This window comes from Embiotoca jacksoni, unplaced genomic scaffold (assembly GCF_022577435.1).
Source record: "Embiotoca jacksoni isolate LCO1_2020_lvr unplaced genomic scaffold, fEmbJac1.0.p SCAF_26, whole genome shotgun sequence".
Classification (NCBI taxonomy): Eukaryota; Metazoa; Chordata; class Actinopteri; family Embiotocidae; genus Embiotoca; species Embiotoca jacksoni.
Genome location: NW_027185377.1, coordinates 4,103,820 through 4,128,194, shown reverse-complemented (window position 1 = coordinate 4,128,194; position 24,375 = coordinate 4,103,820).

Sequence of the window (24,375 nt, the reverse complement as noted above, 5' to 3'; positions counted from 1 at the left end):
GTGGTGTAATTTTCACAACTTACCAGACCGTGTTTATTTATGTTTAAACAGTCAGAGCAGCAGATGTAATGAATAAGTCATTACATCCATTATTTATCAAAAATTTTCATTGCGTAAATATTTTGTGAACGCACCAATGTCCTCTCTAGAATATCGTTTCAACATCAATATTGTGATATTTGGTTAAAAACATTGCGATATTTGATTTCGCCTGATCCTACCTCTCTTAAAAATGTTTCAACCTTAACTGGCCTTTTATACGAACAATTAATTGAATGACTTGTGAACTGTAAAAGTTGCCTTACATTGGTGTAGTAAGCCAGGACCACTCAGGAGAAAGAGACGAGAGAGGGAGAAAAGTTTTGTAGGTAGAAGCTGCATTGACGTCCTTTTGGGCACCTGGTGGACACCAAAATTTTGCTCAAAAGATTGATATTTGACTCAGACTTACATTCGTCAGCTGTGACTAACAAATGAATATTACTGTTCCTACATGCCTGCTGTTCATGTGTTGCCTTTTTTGTGTAATGCCAGACAGAAATAGCTTTTAAGATGTATGTAATGTGGACTCCTGTGTGTGCGTGATTTTCGTGGGTAAAACCAAAACGCATTTAAAACTTCACTGTAGTTTTATATTACACTGGTTTGGTTTGGAAAAAGTGGCCACTAATCGCGTTGCCATTTAAAAACGATTATTTGTCCTACTGTACCGTCACTTAATATAATTACCTACATGTAAGTTTATCTTCATGTTCCATGTATCAGACCTGGTGAGTCAGAGGCCATTCCCTGAGGTAAAGAGGCTACCTGCTGGGATAAAGAACCACAGCCCAGCTTTGGTATCCTGAGCATGACCACCTGCTGGGTGTCAAGGTAGTTGCAGCTTCGCATCACACTGTGTGCTAATGATCATAATTAGATCAAAGAAGCAACTAGATCCCCATAGAGTTCCATCAAGTGAGTCATGAAAAGCATCAAGGCCTATGCAACACTATTATTATAATAGTGTTGAAATGTCTTTAATAGGCATTATTTCACATATTTTTTCAAATTTTGTGACTAAAATAGAATAGAACAAAATAACACTTCTTTTCAACTAAGGTCCTTATAATCAGATAATGGGACACCTTAAACGTACACTAGCTCCAGTAACTTGACGGTGAGAAACAATCAGGATGTAGATTTCAAGTGACTGCAGCAGCAGCGCTCCTGTTTTGTACTATTTCAGTGGTTAAATTTAGTAAGGGATAATAACCTACTGAAGTGAAGCTTTGAAAGAAGTTGAAGTTTTGTAAATGGTTAAAAAATAAGCCACAAGAAGTGCAATGTCCCAAGTCCTGACATGAAAAAATAATGAACTCAGTGGAGGGAATGATGAAGTGGTGTGCCTCCACCTCTGCAGCATCCATTATTCTCGAGACACCTCATCATATTTTATGTCTTTTTTTATTCATTATGATTGATGCAATTTTAATACTAAAAATAAAAAACAATACACGTGTTAGCTTATTGAAGCGCAATCATTACATTTTGAATTTTTGCACAAGTTGCATGATTACCTGAGATTTATCATCCTCACTTAGATGTATACAAAACATTTGTCTTATAAATGTATTGCATACTCTTCATTAACATTTTTATAGGTATATAGGCAGATTTTAGATTTCCAAACATCTAATTTTAGCTTCATCTTACAAACAGTAAATTTGTGTTCCTTTAAACAAAAACAAGAACAAAGCAACTGACTACTTTCCTAACTTAAAACTGGAATTATTATCTTGTGGTTTCATGCCTTCACTAACCAGCTAAGTTGCAGTTTACGTTCATGTTTTTCCAAGTACGTATATTATATTTAGTGAAGACTTTGAAGAAATCCTTATATACATTCACTTGCTTGTCTAATGAAGCTGAGTGACAGTAGTGCTTGAAATATATTCAGTATCCAAAGTGATTCAAATGTAAATTATGGTCAAAATCTTCCCTTTTGTTCCTGAGTTACAGCGTTGACAAATAGCAAGAAAATGTTGTCATAATTCACGTTTAAATTCTTGATTTACGGTTTTCTGGCAACAGTGACCTTTGACACCCAAAATCAAATCACTGTATTTTTGAGTCCAAACATGGGGGCCAAATTTGAAGAAATTCCTTCAAGGCATTGCTAAAATATTGCATTCATAATAGGTGATAAATGTAAGGTCATCGTGACTTTGACCTTTGACGACTGACCACTAAAATCGTAGCAGTTCATCCTTCAGGCCAAGTGAGCATTTTTGCCAAATCGGAATATAATCCTTCGAGGCATTATTGAATTGTCACATTGACGAGAATGGGGCATTAAATAAGGAATATTTGGGCATATTAACTGAAACAAAAAGAGCAGTGTTGGAGCAATAAAACTGGGTGAGCGCCAGCCATGCCAAAAACAGTCAAGTTGATAAAGAAGTGGCAGTTTTATCTACAAATCTTACACCTCTGGCAAGAGTCAGGTTAACAACGAGACAAGTTGGTCATCCTGCATCCGCAAGTTCCCTCGCAGACAGAAATTCCATGGAAGACAGGTGTTTCCAAGGTTGGTGGACAAGGTTGAAACTCAGAAATGTAGTGGTCTGCCAAGGAAAGTGAGTGCAGCAGATGAAAGACACATCAAGCTGACTCTCTTAAGAAATTGGAAGATGTCCGGCAGCACTATCAGCTCAGCTGGCAGAAACCAGTGGCACTCTGGTATACCAGTCTGGAAAAGAAGTGAGCTTAATGGGAAACTTGCAGCCAAAAAGACACTCCTCTGACACAGAAACAAAGCCAAGCAACTCGCTTATGCATGGAAATACACCAGAATTAGGATGCAAAAAAAATGTGAGGAAGCAGAGTTGTTTGTCCTCTCAAAAATATCTAGTGCTATCACATATTCAGATATATTAGAGATTACAGCGCAACTGCCTTCTGTTTCTTACACACCCTGGTATTTGTATGAGAAACCGGCTTAAATCAATAAGCGCAACTGCGTGTTTCAAAATAAAAGCTCACCTTTCAAACTAAAAGCCTGTCAACATTTCACACACATTCCAGCCATTTACTCGGTTTTGATCTCGTCTTATAACTCTCACAATTTAAATGGTTGTCCCCTTGTTTAGATAGGTGTATGCTGTGAACATGACTTAACCTCCTTGTAATTCTAATTCACTGTAAAAATTCATAATGTAATACTTGAATATTTGTTCACACCAGCTGACACACAAGCCCCTGCCACTAACTTTCTTTCTACTTCAAGCTCTGGCATTAACTGCTTGTATTGTTCATGACAAGTCCTCTGGCATATAAAAAAACAAAACACAAACTTGGACATGTAAACAAGGTTGACTTTCATTGTAGGGGGTCTTTCAGAGGGGCCCAGCAGCTAATTTGCTACCCCAGGACAAGATTATGGATTAAAAATAAGCGTATCCAATTAAATTGTCCATCTCTGCATGTTTTCACGTCAATCAAAATTTTACAGTAATGGGACCAATTTAGCACGTAAACACTGTTGCAGTCTATTAAAAAAACAAAAAACAAACATAAAGACAATGACCTATTTATCTCATAAATTAAAGTAAATCCTTACCCCATGTGTTGTGTGTTAGTTTTTTTTGTATGTTTTTTTTTAAAGGAAGTGAGCTTGAAATGTCATCCTCATTACCATTACCCTGTTATTCCTTTCAAAATAACAGGGTTGTCATACAGGGAAAGGTCTTCGGTTCACTTTACTTTGGGTATAATATTCAATATTTATCTGTTTCCAACACTGGATCCTTTCAGTCCCACGGATCTGTGCTTATTCATCCATTTTTTTCCCTCTTTTGATAATAATATTGTCATAACACCACAAAAAAATGTATTCAAATAGTTTGAATATGTAGGAAAAGATTAAGTAATTGCAGCTACATTTAAAAAAAGAAAGAAAAAGAAAACATGCTTAAATGTATTTTAAAGTTGTGAATGTTACAGTAGAGATATAAGGGGAATTTAAATTGTTTAGATGTGATGCATAACTAAAAGCTAAACCACCTTAATGTTGTTTGCCAGTTGCCATTAAACAAGAAGGAAGTGAAGAACATCTTACTACCAGGATTTGGGAAAAAAATATAGACGCTACGGTACAAACAGGGGAGACATACAAAGACTACAACAGCTGTCAAAAAGTTCTGGGTTGAAATAAAAATGGAGGAGCAGCGCAAACTCTTCCAGGTAAAGCTAGCACATCAGAAGCCGACAACAAATATACAGAGTCATTTGAGAATAAAGCACCGAGCACAAAGTCCATCAACAGATCAACAATCAATAGTTGTTACCCGATGAAGTACGTTTGACGTTAGACATGCCGAGCAAACAGCTGCCCTCATATCAAGGATGATAGCGAAAGACATGCTCCTCCATGTTTTGTCCAAGGTTTCGCTGTGTCATGGTGTTTGTTGAGCTGAGTTTACGGCACAAGGGAGTCTCTCTTCGCCTTTCTGTGTCTGTATTTGCGGAAGCGGGGAAGGTGAGTCGTCTGGTTCAAGGTGACTATCGAATAAGATGCCCATACCTATTGTGTTTTTAAGTGCCACCTGTATGTTTATCTGCAAGTTAAAACAAAAATGTCCTTCTCCTTTAGGTTATGTGAAAGACTATAAATATATCGCTTAAAAAAAAGTAAACATCACTGTGTCTCAAAATGCTCAAACTTCAAGAAAAAGATTCTCAACCAATTACTTTGGAAAGCCGGCGTAGCTGGTGGGTCTGTTTGTTTCCGCTTCTTCAGGAGAAAAATGAGGTGATGCCGTGGCGTTTGAAGTGAAACAAAAGAAAACATACAGCGGGAGAGTCGAGTGAAAACAAACACCGGTTAGAGGATTTGTTCACTCTCCACAAAGAGATGGGGAAGAGGATATTTTTCGTATCAAGACTTGTTTAGTGGCAAGGATAAACATGAAAGACAACAAAGTGAAACCTGCCAATTACTGCTCCCGTTTGTCATATCTGATATTTTACAATGCTACATTTCCGCATTCACATGCATTAACATTCAGTGAGCCCATAATAACCCGAGCACTTCAGAAAAATGCTCTGAGGACTACTGTAGTCCTCACTTATCTCCCCTAATCTCACCCCGTCTCATTTGTCTAGTACTCCCTCTGCTTCTCCTTCCTTCTTTTATTTTTTTTTCTGCTTCTGCAATCTTCTTTAGATTTTTCTATTTTCTGTAATCTCGGAGAAAGTGTCAGCGTAGGACATCACGCTGTGTCACCAGCTGACATCTGACACAGGCCAGGCAGCATAGTCAATAAAGCCCTCTAATTGAGTGCCACTGGCTGCTGTTTATTGACAAAATAAGACCTGGGAATTAGGTGTGCCTCCGTCGGGCGCTCGCGGCCTCGCCGTCCTCCCGCCTGTCGACAGCTGTCCACTTCCCATCCATCACCGGCGCAGCTCGGCCTGCTGTCCGTGTCAAAGAATAGTACCGCGCTTGAAAAACAACTACTTTACCTTCCCGCCAGTGTACAGGTGGGGAGTGGGAGCATGAGCCAGAAAGAGAGAAAAGTGAACATGAAAAACGACAGACTGTAAAAATGGAAATGAGAGTTTTGCTTATTTTAAGGCCGAGTGTGTGTGTGTGTGTGTGTGTGTGTGTGTGTGCAGCTTCCGTCTCCATCTGTATCTCTATAATGCCCAACAGAGAGCGGCACCAACAGAAGAGCCTTCTTACAGTAGAGCACACTCTTGGTAGTTAATTAGTGTTTATGCTTCTGGACACTATCTGTCGCCTGGCAAAAGCAGAGATAAGATTCCCACTGCTAAAGCGCTCTCTACCTGCTTAATTAGAGGCCAGGCGGCGCCTCGGGCTGAGATACAAACAAAATTCCACTATCTGCCATTCAGTTGTTCAACACAAAGACTCTTATCGCCCCCCTCTTCTTTCTCCTTTCCCCAAATTAACTTCAATCACGTGATAATGGTTCAGTGGATGATTGCGTCTGCTTGTAGGCATTTACCAGTCAACTTATCTGGGTAAACATACAGTAAATCTCGGGATAAGCACATTTCAGTAATGGCTGCCAGGAGGGTGACTGAACACAGACGCCGCCAAATGTCAAAGTCTCAGCTGTGCTTCCCTCCGGTCTTTTTGCATCCTGCTCCAGTCGCTTCTTTCTCTGCTTTTCCTGCAAATCTCCAGGACCAGGTGGGAGCGATAACGGGGTGAGATGGTAGCTCGACTGGCTGCCGGACTGGATACACCACACTCGCGGGCCCGGGCTGACAGTGATGAACGAGCCATCCGGCCTTCTGATAATTCGTCACTCACCGGCAGAGAGGGGTCCATTAATCAAAACAAGCGTGTCAGCGGCGCATTTTCTAACACGAGCCCTCCTTTCTCCCGCCTCCTTCAGTCCTTAGCTGCACCGCTTTAACCTGACATGACTAGCAGTGGGGGTGGAGAGGAACTGGACGGGCATGCGACGGGGCAGCGCAGACTCGGAGAGCTGCGGCACAGTCCGCTGAGGAATCACTGTCCTGGCACCACAGCGAGAGGAGACACGGGAGAGCTGGGAGTTAGGTAGATTGATTGATCCATTGCAACCGTAATGCATCAGGACTTTCCCGGTGGAGAGAGGCGGTGTGCAAGATGTTTAAATCTGAGGAGAAGGGCACAAATCAGACGCACGGGGATCTCCAGAGAGGTTCCCATTACCGCTGCTATATATAACAGTAATCTTGTTAAGCTTCCATTCTGTGCGGGTCCTGTTGGGGGGGTCGGATTCAGTCGATAAGTGACCCCTCGGACTATAAATGAGATCCAGCCTTTTTTCCTCCCAGGCAGGCGTACACGAAACACAAGCAAATAAACACAACATCACACATCGCTGCATACATAAATGATCGCACACGTACACACAGTGCTGCATGTACCGGAGCTGCTGGTTTGTTTTGGTGGAGCGCAGATCCTTTTTAATGAGAATAGGGGCGTAACCTGTGTGTGCTGACATGCGCCCTTAATGACCACCATTTGGAGCCTTTTCTGTTTACCCCCTTCTTTTTAAAATAGCCTGCTTAATTAGAAATCGCTGTTTCCCAAGCAGAACAACTCAGGCTGTCGTCCTAAAAGACCCCCCCCCCCCCCACCTCCCCCGAACAACTTCAAACATGTTGGTGCTGCTAATATTTGGTGCAGCCCCTCTGCTACGCTCCCGAATAATAAGGAAAAAAAGGAAATGATATAAAAGAAATTATGTGTTGTTGTTGTTACCGAGTGGCTTAAATCAGTTGTCTGCCATCTGTTTAGCAGTAATGGCTTCATCTTATCATTGAATCAAACAGAATACCTGAAGATAAACAGACATGTGCGCTATGCTTTTCCAGCTGAGAGAAAAAAAATAAATAAAAGCATCTAACCACAATACCATCCGAAGTAAAGTAACGTGAGGGCAGCAGATAACAAAATCACACGCCACAGCAGACATTTTGGCTCGTGGTAATATCGTGCTCAGCAGAAGTCCCAGACTGCCTCATGCCTTCGAGCCCACGTTGCCTCTGTGCTCTTGCCCCCCTTCAGCATACACCATGATTTGCCCCCCTTCCATCCCACCCCACCCCCCCCCAAGAAAAAGCAAACCCCTCAGAGTGACTCCATCAGTCTGTGCCTGCCTATCTGCAAATGCCAGCTCATTTCTCACGCTAGGCCCCCCAGTTGGACTCTGAACGCTGCTCATTCTTATGCATCCCGTCTGCCAAACAGCACATAAACCGGGATGAGGGAAGAGCCTTAAGTTTTCCTGGACTGTATTTTCTTTATACCTGGAGATATCGGAGGTAGTCAAGGTAGTTTATGGGTGAAGTGATGGGATTGGTCTGGAGCTCTGAAGACCTGAAGAAAACGGGAAGAAAAGGGGAAGGCAAGTGATTGAGGCCCAGCAGTGTGTCGGTGGACGGGCTGGGAGAGACGATGATGAATTTTTCTCCACATTAGGGATATAAACTCCAACTCTCTGCCAGTGGTGTTCATAGCGCGGTAAACTCTCTGTCGTGTTTCTCTTCTTTTGCTCTCAAACTCCATCTCGAGTTTGTGTCACTGGCACAGCGCTGCAGCTGCAGCCGGCTCTCCGGCCCCACTGTAACATCCCTGAGTCACAGCTGCTTTCTCGCGCCATCTGTCCAAGTGATGCTGCTGGAGTCCCAGAGATACAGGGCCCTGCCAAGCTGCGCAAACCCAGGCCCGTCAGCTATACGATTTAGATATTAATGAGAGGAGGAACCTTAAAGTAGCAGTTGGACTCCTTTGTGTGTTGGGCTCTGCACCTCACAGGCGAGCAGAGATGTGCTGATGGAGGCTGGCGAGCCTGAACACCCTCCAAAACTAAGACTGTTAATGTTTTCGTGCTTCTGAGGTCTTTTTTTTTTTTTACCCGTTCCTAGTATCTTTGTCAACATGAAACACTTGTGGATCACCGCTTGTGCACCTAAAATGGCAGTTTGAAAGTTGCGATGGCGCCAAAATGCTCAGCATTTAAAAAAAACGGTCTCTTGTTGCTTTGCATTCAGAAATTAATTCTTCTGGTGTGTGTGTGTGTGTGTGTGTGTGTGTGTGTGTGTGTGTGTGTGTGTCTGTGTGTGTGTGTGTGTGTGTGTGCTCTCAATATGCCCTGACTGGCAGCACAAGACAATTACAATACTATCTTATCTGGGTTTGGTTTTGTCACCACAAATCAGATTTCACAGTGAATTACATGGATTAAGGCGGCCGCTGTTGAAGGGAAAACGAGGTTTTGAGTTTTTGCCTCGTGCCAGATGCTTCCTGCCTTGTTATGGGATGCTGAAAAATGTCTCGCACTGCGGAGATAGCTACACAGGGAAAGAAAAGGAGAGAAAAAAAATGTTGGAAACGAGTAAACAAGGTCTTATAAATGGTCTCTCTCACCCCATAACACTTTTTCCGAGCAGCAGTTCGATAATCGTACCGCTGACCACCCACTCACTGCAAATAACTGTCAACTCCATAAACAATGAACACTTTTCTGAGGATAGGCAGAAAATACTATAACAGCTGTTGACAGCTTCTGACAACGTTCCCTGGGAAAGTAGTTCCCGTGTATCACATTTGAAAGAGCAGGGTGGGTTACACACACACACACACACACACATGCATACAAGAATGTAAATCAGCTGCTCTCTGCTAATCAAGTACTCCACTCCTCTGCACGTGTTAATAAAGCTGTCCTCTTTTTAATTACAGTTCTCATATTAAGTAGCTTGTTTGTTATACTCAGAAAAACTCTACCTCACATTCGTTCACGGATGAGGCAACAAATCTCCATCTTTAAAACTTAAAAGAGCCCCCAAAAAAACTGCAGCACATCGGTGGATTTTACAACTTCCACTAAACAGTCGGCCCTTATCGAGCGCAGCAGCTTCAAAAAAAAAAAGAAGCTGTCCTCCTGTTAGCATGCTCAATAAGCTCAGCTGACGGGGGCATTGCATATTCATGGGAGGTTTCGCTGCCACCGAGGTTCCCGTGAAACCCCATTTTCACAACAAGGGGACTTTCATTAACAGCACTTTCCTCCGTGCCATTCTGGAACCGTTTGGCCTTTCGTCTGTCATTTCGGCTTAATTTGTTCTGTCAGAGAAGAGGAGCGCTCATACCGGGGGCCGTGCACCTTCCACGGAGACGGCCGGCGTGTCAAAAACAAAAGAAAAACAAGGCGAGGAGAGAAGACCAAACACGACAGCCAGCCGAACTGAGGAGCACGGCGCACTCTCGAGCAGGCCGTGTCCGCATCGGTTGAGCCCCTCTGCTGCATCTCGGTTGATTGGCTGATCTGGTGAATGGGTAATCAGACCGTGCTGCCTCTCCTCAGCTCGCACTACGGCAATAAGAGGCAATGTAGCGTTTGCCCTGTGCACGCCAAGTCTCCACTACTGTCTCGGTGTCAGTTAATAATGGAGGATGCTCTGCATGGCTGGTACACTAAAGATGTGGCACACTCACTCTTCTCCACGTGCCCGTCACCTTGCTCCCCCGTATCAGTCGCAAACGTATACACTTCTACACACTCAGCAATTATTCAAGTTCCAATGAAACGTAAAGAGCGAAGAGACGTTCATTTCTTCTCTTCAGAGACACTCCACAGAACCTGCGGGCTCCAGGACCGCTGGATGTTCTTAACATCGTTAGTCAAACGCTATAATTAAAATAATGTTTCCCTGAATATTTATTTTCAGGACCTAATTTGTTTTTTATGCTCTGAAGCTTGTGTGGAATTATTAATTCATGCCCACTTAGTGAAAAACATTTTGCCATGGCTACGATGTCACCTCCCAACGCACACCTAGCGTTCGTGTTTTTAATAAAAATGCACCGAGCTGTGTCACTTTTTTTTTTTTTTTTTTGCTGTCGTCCTCGCACAGGAGAGAACTGTTAGACAGATCCGCCTCGGGTAAATCTGGTCAACATTGTTCCTGCGTCTAATCTGCTTGGCAATGCGACTCGGTTTGCCACCTGAAAGACGGGGGAGCGCGACATGTCTCGGCTGGTAGGCGCAGCGGGACCGCTCAGGCCCGTGTCCCGCTTATCCGTCGAGTGTTTCTTCCCACGCGTCGTCCTCTGCAAACAAGGCCCCGTCACTGCCGATCTGCTAAAAACAAACCGTAATTGCACAAATCCGAACTTGCCGCGCTTGGCAAGTGAGCGCCGAAAACACTTGGCTTATCACGTCAGTCTGTCAGTCTTCATGTGGCTTGTCCCTTTTCTCTCCTGCACACCCTCTCCTACACACTCTCTGCCTGTATCATTACCACCGGCTCTGCTGTGACACTGCGGGGCCTATGACACCTTTTAATATCTGAGTGGAGTTTTGTGGAGGTGGGGTGGTGGTGGTGGTGGTGGGGATGGGGGAGGCAGGATGGGGGAGGGAGGATGGGGGAACAAAGCAGAGACCAGAGTTAGAGAGAGAGAGAATTCATTATTCAGGCCCTTCTGCTGCCTGCTCCAGCGACCGCCTCGCACATTCCATCTCTCAGCCTGTGAAATAGAGACCATGCCTTTCCTGCACATCTACTGTGACCCCATTACACCGCCACATATACAACCCTCTGATGAGAGCGGCTGCTCGGGCTCTGCCATTCGAACGAGAAAAAAAACTTGTGTTACAATTTACCACCTTATATACAAACACACACACACACACACACACACACACACACACACACACACACACACACACACAGTACAAAGCCACCTGCTTACCTATCTATTCTTTGTCCCGGGCCTCTTTCCTCACGCCGGCCGAGACTCCAAAGGAATATATATATATTGCCAATGTACATATTCCAAACCCCCCACCTCCCATAGTGAAACAGATACTGAAGGAGAGAGAAGGAGGAGAAGGAGAACGTTGTTTAGTTGCATTTACAGGGCAGGCACGTAGTTTTCCTTTGTTCTTTATGTTAGAAACACAACACTCTCCGGGGTGATAGAGTCCATCTTCACTTACTGCAAAGACACCCAACGCACCATTAAATCAAACTACTGTTTTAATATCTGCATTGGATGCATCGCGCATGCTGGACTTCACTTGTAGCCACAAATATGTCGTTAGGTCTGCAGACCGTCTCCTCAGTAAAGTCCTGGATTGAGAAGTCTTCTAACAAATCCTTTCCACTCACTGTGGTTGGGAAAAAAAAAAAATTTAAAAAGGGGAACTTGCGAGTGACTTAAATACCATGAAAGTACATAAAATAACAGGGGAAGAGTTGTTCATGCAGGCCAAAAGGGAAAGTCCGAATGGAGTAATGATTGCTATTATTGAAAGGGATAATTATCTTATGGGAGCAATTCTTCTTCATAATCTTAATTATCGTTTAAAGTGTTAGATCTTTAGAGGTTAAGTGAGTAAGGTGCACATACACTTAGATTACACATGATTACATTTATTACTGCCACTATAGTGTCAAATATTAAATACTGTAATTAGTACACAATAAAGACACCAAAGGGAGGATGGGGAATATGACTACAAAGCTATGGCGAGTGGATAAATCAGTAGCCTAGTTTTAAATCTCTATTGGACACAGATGAAATGACTGCTCCCCTGAGCGGCAGCGAGTCAAATAACAGGCACAATGGCCTTTTTGCAAATCGGCAATCAAAGTTATTGATCGTGAAAAGCACCAGAGTTTAAGCCCATCGAGGGGTTTGTGAGAACACTTGAGAAGTCTTCTGTTTATTTTGCAGAGTTGGGTACAAATGCAAAAAAAAAAAAAAAAAAAAAAAAAAAAAAAAAGGCTCCTGATGAAGTTATGATGCACTGATGAAATCAGACTGCTGCAGTTTGGAGGTGATGAATGAGTGAGCCAGGGTTCTGGACAGGGTTCAACAGAGCAGAGCTGCATGCTGGAGCTCTCAAATCGCACTTTTTTTTTCTTTCTTTCTTTTCTCCTCCGTGTTTAAACCCAGGAAGGAAACTTCAGAATGTTTCAGTCTGACCGGCCAGAAGGTGCCTCCCGGCCAATCAGCTTTAAGGAGAGTTTCTAGTCTGTGTCACAGGGGCATAAACATGTTGTGCAGCAAGTCTTGGTTGTCCTTGTTTTTTCTCTCTGCTGCTTCTATGCTGGTTTTCCTTGTGACCTACTTCAGTTCTTTGTAGTATTTAAGTCCCACAAATCAGATTTCACACAAAGATTAAAAGCTGGTGCCTTAAAGTTCAATGACAGGTTTCTTAGTTTATGATAACAAAGTGAGCTGACATTCCAGGTTGCTGGCTCTTAAATGCCAAGGTGCTTGATGGGTCAAAGGTCGCAGGGTTTGTATCTTGGTCTCGGTTAAGCCAAGTTGGAAATGAGGTTATTTCAGACCACTTTTAATAAGAAGTATGAACGTCTCACTGATGTATTGTTGGATGGCATTTCTAGGTCGGGAGAGTTGACGACTGCTGGTTTTGCAAACAAAACATCCTCATTTTTTTTGTATCTACTATAACATAGGTCTCTGCATAAGCCTGTATTTGACTGTTTACTTTATACAGTAGGCATATTCGGGGTACTACATTGTCGTTACAGCCGGCTTCAGAAACCAGAATCTAAGAGACCTAAATCCAAAACACCACATAATAACTGTGCAAAACATCTTCCTGCACAACAGCTTCACTGAAGGCAATCTCAACCGTCACTCAAAAACGTGCAGCCCAGAACATTAGACTTGGCACCCGATAGTTAAGAATAATAATAGTTAACGCTAAGTTGTCTTTTAGTTCCTTCCAAATGGCAGATTGCTGCTCAGCGGTTCATTCTGTACCCTTTAATAATAGGTGGCCATCAGTTAAAATTACCCCAGTACGAATTCTTTTAAAATTTTCCAGAATTTGACCTCTTTATTCACCAACTCACTTTTTTTTACACAGTATACTTAGCTGCCAGTTCCTTAGAATGATTGTTAGTCATTTAAACATTTTACGTATAGAATGGACAGAATATAGTTAAACATGCGTTTCATGTTTATATCACCCTGTGGTGATTAGAAGTTAATTTGTTCATAAACAAGTTGACCTCTTGGCTGGAGGAAAGGTGTTTTTGCAGATTGAATATTTGGACTTCTGCCAAACCTGCTGTTCTATAATGAAAAAAAAAAAAAAAAAACAGCAGAAAGGAACAGACGGATGTTTGGGTGTTTTCTGAGCCGACTGGTGGAAGCAGGTGTGTGTTCGTGCCAGAGGCTTCAGAGTGGACAGCGGGTCAGGGAGAGTGGCATTGTGTCCTTCATATGCAGATTGTATGGAAATCACACCCTCTCTCTCTCAGTTCAGGTTTTGTTTAAAATGCCAAAGCTTTATTTTAAATGCCAGAACCTAAAGTTACTATCCTGTCCCTTTTTACCCTGTCTGTAAACCATGTCCCTGTAACGCAGCAGTTTGTACTCTACTTTGAGAGGAGAGTTCAACAAAATTAGATGTTGTAAAACAGGGAATAAGATTGTGTTTGTGTGTCATTGAAAATAACGGATTATTGAGAAAAAAAAACCTGCCGTACGTCAAATAACATATTTCCTTTTCTCGTGCAATGTTGAGAATTTCAAAATGACCTTTAAATGAAAAGGCAAGATATGTTGGTTTTTTTGCATTACTTTAACCGAAGTTACTGCACACAGTGTCTCCATTTGGTGTGGCCCTGGCAGCTCAGGTGGGTCATGTGGAATACTAAACAGCCCTCTTTGCCTCGCGAGGCTTAATCTATGGAGCTGTCAGGAGCGGGAGGAGGATTCAGCAACTGGTCAAAAGAGGGGAAAATTTATGTAAGCCTCGCTCAGACGCACACGCGCGCTGCATCTGTGTGTTAGCACACCATCCGGCACCAGAATGTTATTAAGCTTCACAGGTGGTAGCGAGGAAGAGAGCAAGATGCTAATCACTCTTCCTGCTCCCCCGGTCAGTTTCAGCTATGCTGCAGCCGTGTTAAGATGGATGCGGGCCACGTACACGTGAATCTTTAGCATGAAATGCAACTAGAATAGAATACGTGGAGTGGTTTGTACTTTCTTTGTCTTTATGAGGGCCAGTTTAAGTTTTAGACCTTGAGAGCAAGGACATTTTGGGAGTGAGAATATTTGGCCATTTCCTTCAAGGGCTGTCAGCAGCGTAAGGATTGAAAAGTGGCCAATGGGATGCAGCTCTTGGTTCGGTGGCATATGCCGCTTCCAACAGTGGTATGCTGATGCTCTCAAATAAAATGTTCAATCAACATCTAAAGCTTACCAGCAGCAGATGCTGAGAGATACTGTTGGGCCACTCTTGGTGGGCAATTAGGTTTTCATATAATTATGCAAAACTGATGCCAATGAACACATTTTAAGACAATTTATAGTATGTATATGTATATATACATCTACCCATCCGCACATTATCTATATGCGCTTTATCCTGTACATGGTCACAGGGGGGCATGGAGTCTATCGTAGCTGACGGCAAAGGAGGGCTGCACCCTGGACTAGTTGCCAGTCCATCATTGGGCCGACACAGAAAGACAGACAACCATTCACACATTCACACCTACGGCCAAGTTAGAATCACCAATTAACCCAGCAAACATGTCTTTGGACGGTGGGAGGAAGCTGGAGGACCCAAAGAAAACGCATGCACGCTGTATTGTACATAAATACTGTACACTGACATCTACCTTTTGTTGGGTGACATCCTTGTGAAAGGTCTGGTGGTAAAGTTGTTCCATAAACTTTACAATACAGCAACAGCTTTGACTCATATTTAACTGTGTATTGTTTATCATTTACAAGGAAGGCATATGCCGTTTGTCACCGACCTACCACTGTGACCTTCTGCTGTAATGTCTACCACATGAATTCAAATAAGTTTGCAAGTATATTCGAAGTAGTCTTAAAGTTGGCATTAAATTTGGATGCTTAAGTCTGATCCAGCCAAAAGCGCCATACAGTATCACCTGCCGTTGGAAAGTGGTTGTTGTGATGGAATACCAGCAACATACCATCCAAGAACAGCAGCAAGCCACTGTGGGAATTGGCCAGTAGGTAATCCCCGCATTTCTACAAGCTGTTTGAGGAGTCAGAAATGGTTTTAGGGGTTCAGGTTAGCATTAGGTTTGTTTAGGTTTATAAGTGAGCGTTGTTAATATGTCAGCGACGGCTCTCACAAAGATAGAAGTACATAAGCATAGCATAAGCCTATAATTGTGCTTCTCTCTGCTGTGATCTATATGCATCTCTACCAAGTCTGAATGTGACTCCAAATCCAAATACCATTTTTTGTTCTCTCTGTCTGTTGTTGTTCCCTGAGGGGTTTTTCTCTGATCACAGCCAGGAGTGGGTTTTGGTACACCTTCATTAGAGATGGATATTATGCACAAGGTAAGCACTGTGAATAAACAGGCTAAATTCAGTATCATCCAACATTGAAAATTCCGCCTGCAGGTCTACACTGTTCTGTGTGTTCAGAATATTTCTCGTTTCTGCCCTAGAGAAATGGATGGCCAGCAAATATAGGTTTGTCAAGAAAAAAAATTAGTTTACCAAGAACGCAGTGTTTAAATAAACCTGACTTCTGGACGTTTCACTCGGAGCACAATATATTCAGTTCCATTCCTGCAGCAGGATAATGAAAAATTGGACAGCCTAAATTAAAATTTTGTAATTTAACTGTGATTCCTTTAAATATTTGATGAGATTGTGAGCTGAAGGCTGAGGTGAAGAAAGCACAGTGTTGGTCTCTGGGTCAGCGCAGTTTCGGTACGTGAACCTGGCATCTGGTAATAATCTCAAACCGAGTTAGGCTCAGAGGGTTTTAAGTGATGAGCAGCAGCAGCGCATATTACCCGAACCATGAGACCCGAGTTTATCAATTCAAACTTGCCATAAAATGCCATGTATTGTTGGTCACTCCTTTTAAAAGAAAGATTTAGATGAACAGAAGTGAATTTTTAGGGAGTTAGGGACTTAAATATAACAAGCTTGCTGGTAGTTGTTCGACTCTTTGTTTTGAATTAATGAGCCCAATTAATGCAATAAGCAATGTGTCAAGACACCTCGTCTTTGTTTTCCAGCAGCTGTGGTTCATCCATTGTTTGCTACTTTGCCTGCCAGCCATCATTAACTAACTAGCAAGTCGAGGATGGAAATAAATTGTCATTTTGTACCTGCAACCAGTGCAATGGGGAGCCACAGTGTTCCTCGCCCATATAACACCCGGCCTGCTCCTGTCTTCAGCCGTAGAAGATGTTGGGACACATTTCACCGCTTACTTCCTGTTACCAGAAGGTCCGAAGCCACATCATTTAATGAAGGAGGCAGACATTACATATAACCATCTTCTTCAAACTGAGCCACATGGATTTCCAAACAATCACAGCTGAAATAACCTCCAACAGCTGCAACTGCTAAATTGATGTCTTCTGCATATACTGCTCTGTTTTGTGTGTGAAAATCATATGTTGTGTCTTTTGGGAGGGGGGGGGGGTTAACCTTCAGGAATATGCAAACGCTGTAGTGAATAATAATTGCTGGAATTCATGTGTGGTAGAGTTTAGAATCAATCATGGCAACCTGCTTAATGCAGAGAAGCAAGAGAGGGGAAATATTTCTTCTCGGCGAACCCCTCTGCTGTTTGATATGAGCATGGCATAGAGGCATATCAGTTGCTCGTTGAGTGACAGCATACAGCGATCTCATGTTTGCAGAAGATGGCTGACTGCAGCTGCAGGTCCGGTGAGACTCCCCGTGTGAGCTGCATCGTTTCCATTATAGTGAATAGAAGAGAGTCAATCAAATCTCAACTGTCGGAGGACTCTCTGCAGAGTTCTTCTGATGGAGGCTTGCTGTGTTGATTGGATCAATTAAGCAAACATACAGTATTTATCAGGAGACCAAAGCTTGAAGATACAATAAAATCATCTGCAGCGGTAGTATATGCCAGTTGAATGGCTGCTCAGAGGCAACAGATAAAACTCAGAAAAATCAAGTGACAGTTTAATGAGATTTATAAGGTAGCTGGCTGATATATAAAACAGGGTTTTACTAAAATTTGTATTCTGACTGTACATCTCAAAGAAATTTACATTGCCTTTACTTATTCAGATTTTCTCAAAAGAAAACCTTAAAACCAGCAATTTATTAGCCCAACAGTCTTTCCACTTATATGACAGTAAAGTCTGCCAGCTCGACACAAGACTGTTAGCTCTGCGTTGCAGTCCTGAAACCGCCACATCTTCAATGCTTATCGCTAGCGTTGGTGAGCTTCAGTGCAAGTGACACCGCGTTTAAACAGCATGACTCACCGTCGCCGCACCGTAATGGGAGCGTTTATGCGAGACGTTCGCCGGCCACAGCGTCGCCTCTGATGTCGACACTGTAAAAAAAGTCTACCAGAGAGCTGCTGCACATGTGCCGTTCCCACCTTCGTGTATAGAGTTGCTTTTCACCTTTCTTTTTCCAATCATTACCACTTCTGTTGCCTTTAAAAAAAAAGAGAGAGAGAGAAAAATAACTATCTCTTGCGCATCACTGATTTAGCAGACTCCGTAATCTTCAGCTCGAAGAAAGGTGGGAGCGTATGATGGCAGATGAAACATAGCTGAACAACAGTGAGGAGAGACTCATCCCTCCTCGTTCCCCATGCTGCAGGCATGTCTTTCTTCACAATTGCTTGTCATGTGCCAGCACGAGTTGCTCATTCAGTCACTCCCCCGCCCCTCGTCCATTTTTAGTCATTCCTAGTTAACACTTATTGTACAGTAAGTCCTCTCTGCCTTTTACCGGATGTGTTACAGTGACGGCAGCGCAGCAGCAGTGGTGTGATATATGCAGGGCCACGCTCAGAATATCATCTCTAAAGCATGGCAACTGACGACATTACTCTTCTTGTTTGTTCATTCTTTTGCTCGTGCACAGTGTCTCTCCCTTCCTCCTCCTTTTTTTTTGTTTTTTTTATTCTCTGTATCACGTTTGCTCCTCCGTCATCCTGTCAAACACTGTCTTTGCTGTCGCCTCTCACTTCTTTACATGTCTCCTTTGGAGTTGTCCAGGCTCAACAGGTGGCGGACCGTCTTAATGAGCAGCACTGTCGACTTTGTGAAAAGGTGAAGCCTGATTTAATGAGCCCTTACCATATCTTTTTCCCCATAAAAAAAAAAAAGAAAGCCCCTTGTCGATCCATTTTACATGCAATTATATCACGTAATGATATATGTAATCAGTCTAATATGTATTTCATCGGGGTTAATTTAAAAGGTTACAGCAGCTTTCTTTTTTCTGTGTTGAAAAAAAGGTGTTATAAAAAATGCATTTATGAATATTAAATAAACAGCAGAGGTTATAAGTAAGTGGTATTTCAGTTGCAGTATTTATGCGAAGAGTGGATCCATACTTATATTTCTATTGGCACACTTAGGTGAAACAGATCATTAGAAAAATTTAGAATACGTACAGTGTGAATCTTTGGTATCAAGGCTTCGACACATCACTCCTCACAAGGAAACATGAAGCTTAGGGGTTGTTTTTGAAAAGGATTTTATCTTACAACGAGCAGTCCTCATAAATAATGCTTAACTACAAGTTCTTACAGAACTATAAAAAAAAAAAAACACTGTTGAGAGGGATGACATCATATTTCATTAATTAACCAGAGTCAGTCTTTCTCTAGACTGCAACTAACTTTCTCAGAGTTAAAAACTTTGGGAAAACCTCCAAGACCATAAACTTTGGACTCCGAAAGTTCACAGTGACATGCCCTATTATTCTCTGGAGTTTCTCCGAATTCACCCAGGCTTACTTTTAGTCTTAGGATGTTTGGAGAGTATTGCCCCAGCTCGGAGGCGAATGGGGAACAATAATACTCGCCCCTCCGCCCCGAAACCCAAAAATTAGATCAAGAGTCCAGTGCCACGCACTGCATGCCAGTGCAATACTGAATGCCATGTGGTCAATTTCCTAGGACAAGTGTCCTATAGCAGCAAGGCACCTCAAACCATGAGGGGAACACGCTATCTATTGAAATGAGATGGATGAATCTAAACGCAACACGCCTGATATGCACCAGCAGTCTGAGACACTCAGCTATGCAGCAAATAACTACAGTTAATTGCTTGAGACAGACAATCTATTTTTATCAACCCTTATTTCACAGCATGATCGCAGGTGACGAGCAATACATGGATGTAAACGTGACATGGCAGAGTGTGGCTGGATATATCAGCGGTATGAAGCATATAAAATGACATCATGATTTAACTGATATGAAGAAAAAAACTAGTATTATTAAGAGGGCGTTATAGGTAAAAGAATAATTAGTGTGCGCTATTCAAAAATATGTACGAGTGCATATCCAGTATCACCAGTGATTCTTTGTATAAAGCATCATAAAGCATTTGGCAGACAAACTAGGAATTTGCTCAGCCCCCACAAAAATTGAATTCCTGATTAACAGCAGTTACACTTGGAAGGTACCTGAGAGCAGCATAAGAGCAGAAACTAATCTTAAAGAAATACCCACGAGCAGATCGGCATGAAAGCAGCCCGAGCAACAGCAGCCTCCGGGGTGCACGCAGAGCAGAGATAAGATTTAAAAAGGCAGAGCTTTACATTTTATTAATACAAAAATGCAGGTCCCACAAGTTGTAGCGCCAAACTAACGTTGAACCTGACAAATAATTTGATAATCTGAAGGGGTTAAACAGCATTTTACCTAGTATGATTCCGGTATCCAGCTACACAATGTACCTTTATAATGTTTCTGATTACACATTTATTTTGCACCTGCATATGCGAGCAGCCTACAATACTCTTCAAACTCTGTGGAACAGCAGGCTGATATGGCAGTAAGTCGCTTTTAAAAAGGGAGAATAAATATGTCAGTGAGCTTGTGAAAAAGTGACGGCAGCTTTGGCCACAGCTTTCAGGTGAGTGGTATTTTAAGAGATATGAGGCAAAACAATGAGCACAATGAGTGTTGACAACTTAAACAGTCCACCATGATTACAAAGGCGTGTTGGATATATGTTGCAATAACAGAGATAAAGGGCAGGGTGGCCTGAAGAAGCTGACAAACAAATATTAAAAGATGTAGCTTCCCAAGAATCATGGTATGGATTGATGACCTTTCCTTCATCAGTGTACCAGGAACCATTTATGTCTTAGCTTGAACTCTAATCATCTGAGTGCTTTTGGCAAAGATAAAGCTCTATTCACCCTTCTGGCCAATTCCCTGAAAGCATTCAAAATTAATTCCATCAATTCACCTCGGACTAATAAGTGATGGAATTGTTTTGTTGGTCTGTGAGGCTCTTTTTAAAAGGTCAGTCAGGCTCTGGAGACTGTAAGCAACGTGTAGTAGTCAAAACTGTGCAGCCAATGTCTTTCTAGTTTCACCAGAGATAAAAACTCTCTGTTCTTTTTCTGTGCCCACCGCAGAAACGCCTTCAGAGAAAGGTCCACAGAATTCTTCACAGGTGGAAATGTGATAGCGCTTTTTGCTTCCAGCCGCAACACAGACTTGCCAGAACAGAGCGCAGAGCGGCACAGAAAAGACATAAAGCCTGAGCAAAGAGAGATTAGCCAGACATTATACGGCTGCCGTCGCTTTATTCCTCATCAATCTGAGAGTTTAAGTTGCAGCACGATGTAAAGCAGAGAGTAGGTAGTGACTGTAAATGGGAGATTTAAACTGCGAGGATGATTCTTTGCACCTATTTAATCAAGTGATCTCTGAAGGCAAACTCATTTGGTACTCCTGTGTGCTCTTTTTATTGTAATTGGAGCAATCCAAACAAGAATGTGTGCTGATGCTGCAGACATCCAGCAGCACACGACTTTCTTTGTTTTAAAATGTCAAAACTGTGTGCATTAAAGTGGCGAGGGTCCAACGCCTCAGCACAAGAGCAAGAGTCTGTGTGCAGACGCCTTTCTCATGAACGTCATTTAAAATATTTTAAAGAAGCTCTTGTTAGGTCTACATACTCACGGCTCTTTAGAGCTGTACGTTGTCACAGTGATGCTTTACTGCTGCTGACAATAACAATATTACCACGCTAACAGTTTGTAGGTATGTTTGCCATGTTAACCGTCTGAAGGGTTGTTGGCATGCTAACATTTACTAATTGGTACTGAAGACAAAGTGAGGCTGGTGGGTATTGAGAGTCAAGCGATTAACAAAATCAGTTGGCTAAAATTGCTGGGCACTACAACGGACTGTAGAACATTTCATGGCAATCTGTGCAAAAAAAACGAACGAACGGAGCGGAGTATCGTGGTGTGCATGGAGCAAGGGGGAAGCTATAACCTTTGTGAGAAAGTATTTCAAGTTAGGTCGATTGATCAACACCAGCACCTGAGTTACACACATTTATGTGACCACTGGTACGTGCGCAAATTGAAATTTTACCATCAACCTGAGCAAAGAGCGCACATCAAATTTTCATTGCCCCCTTGTACTTCCGTGAGGACCAACGTGGTCGCCCAAACAGCAGACTGTCATCCCTGAAGCCATGCCACTATGGTGGCTGAAAATGACACTGCGCTCCAATGTGTTTTTGCTACAATATAACATCATATGATATTTGGTTATTATATTATTGAAGCCAAATTTTACATTCATTGGTATTCTGCACAAATAACAAACAAGCTGATCCGTGTGAAACAAACCGTGAAGCCTGGTTCTTTCTGAACAGCTGGAAATCAACCGTTTTGTATAGTTCTGTGCCATTCTGCAGATATTTACAGAAAACCATTATCCTTCGTTCTCCAAAAACCTCTTTTTATTTTTGTGCAATCAGTTTTCTGGTAATTATTGTGGTCTTCTCTTTATGCTTTTGGGCCAATCTTTCAGCGGTGGGTAAAAAGTGACCTCCTTTGAGCTTCTTGCCTGGTAAAAGCTTAAATTTGTGTTTTGCATTGTGTAATCCTTAGATTATTTGGTAATGGGACTGGCCTTTGGCTGCCTGCATTGCACAACTCCAAAGCAATGGTTTTGTGAAAATAAACGGAGCAATGGAAAAATAAACATATGGACAGCTCATACTGGTGCTAGACTGACACGAATCAGTGGGGAACGGCAGATGATGCTGGATGTGTCATATCTATAAAGAGCCAATTAATTTTCTTCCTGCTATAGGTGTTTCTCATTATTCAGATTTTTGTCTCTTGGACTGGATTAATGCATGGTTTTGTGCTTCATGTACCAGGTGGTCATGTGGGCTCCACCTGCTGTTGTGTGACTTTGGGTGACAGCCACCCACGCTTCACCACAACAGTCATTGACATCAAAACACAAAGAGGAGTCACAATCACCAGCCAGTGAAACATTATATAAAGTGGATCCCTCATTATTTTGTGGTTAATGCGACGGAAATATCATCGACTGATCGTAATATTACGCCACCAGGAAGGGTGTCTAGTTGTGGTGACCACACCGCTCCTATTGCTAACTACTACCCACTATGACTCAGATGAGGTGAGCCAGCATACTGCAGACTACCTATTCCAATGATTTATATATATATATATATATATATATATATATTGGGATTGTTGCGAGTATATATATATGCATATATAGTCGCAACAATCCCAATATATTGCAATTGCAATATAGTTGCAACAACTATTGTTGCGACTATATATAGTTGCAACAATCCCAATTTTAAATGGACAAAGAGTCTTTTTCACACACACATGCTTCACCTCCACTGCTACAACTCCATCCACGGAGAAACACTGACTTAGACCATTTTTAATGTGTTTGCTTTATTCTCAAAAGTAATGAAGGAAGAAGTCATGCAAGGAAATGCTAATTAGTTTGTGATATGTCATGTGTGAGGGGCGTCTGGGTGATGAGGTCACTGGTCACGCGAGGTCACTTCCTAATCAAATTTGCATTTCCCAGCATGCTTTGTAACTTTTGAGAATAAGGCAAACAAATTATGTAAATCTAAATGATGGGTAGAATTTTTTTTTTTTTTTTTTTTTTTTTTTATAAAAGTTTTGGAACATTTCAAAGACAAATGAAATAGTCCACAACTCAAAACCATAAGTGTACAAGGTAGGAATGTGGTGTATATATACTTATTTCTTTCTCACACGTCACTCAAGTCTTAGCAAATACATCTAGGCTATCTAATCCTGCCAGGTGAGAGAACTACATGTTCCCTGGCTCTGCTGATATACCATCGTGTGCTATTTAAATAGGCTGCTAACGACTACTTTAAAAGCAAAATGGGAGAGATTTATTTCCTGTTGTTTGCCACGTGTGGTTATCAGATAGACAAAAGTGATGGAATAATTGTAATGTCATCATATGTAACGTGTGAGTAACATGACACAAAGGGAGAAAGAAAGATGTCTAAATATATAAATACCAGTCACAGCAGGAGCACATTCATGTGCTGGCTGTGAAATGATGACATACAGTGCTGTATGAAAACACAACTGTGTCAACTGGGTCACACGGGGTTTATCTGCCTTCGCACAGTCACTCACTTCAGAAATGAAAGGTCAAAAGATACTGTCGGCTAGTTTGTCTTTAATACAGTATTTGGTCTTTTTTTTTGCCAATTCAAACTTACTGAGTCAACACGGGTTGACCCCTGGACGTGACGGTTCAGATACAACCTGGGTCACAACCGGGGTGAGATGCATAATAATTATTTCACAGGCTGGAAATTAGCACGGCGGACAAGCTATTTTTATAAAGATGAATGGAAACATTTCTAATGATAATGGCAAATAATTGTGGTCAGCTCAAATAATTTGGATCAGGCAGTTATGTAATTTTATAGTTATCTGAAACAAAATTTGAGTTACTCTCTCTTTCGGTTGTACCTTTTCGGTTGTTGGGTGACTCGGCTTCATTTTGT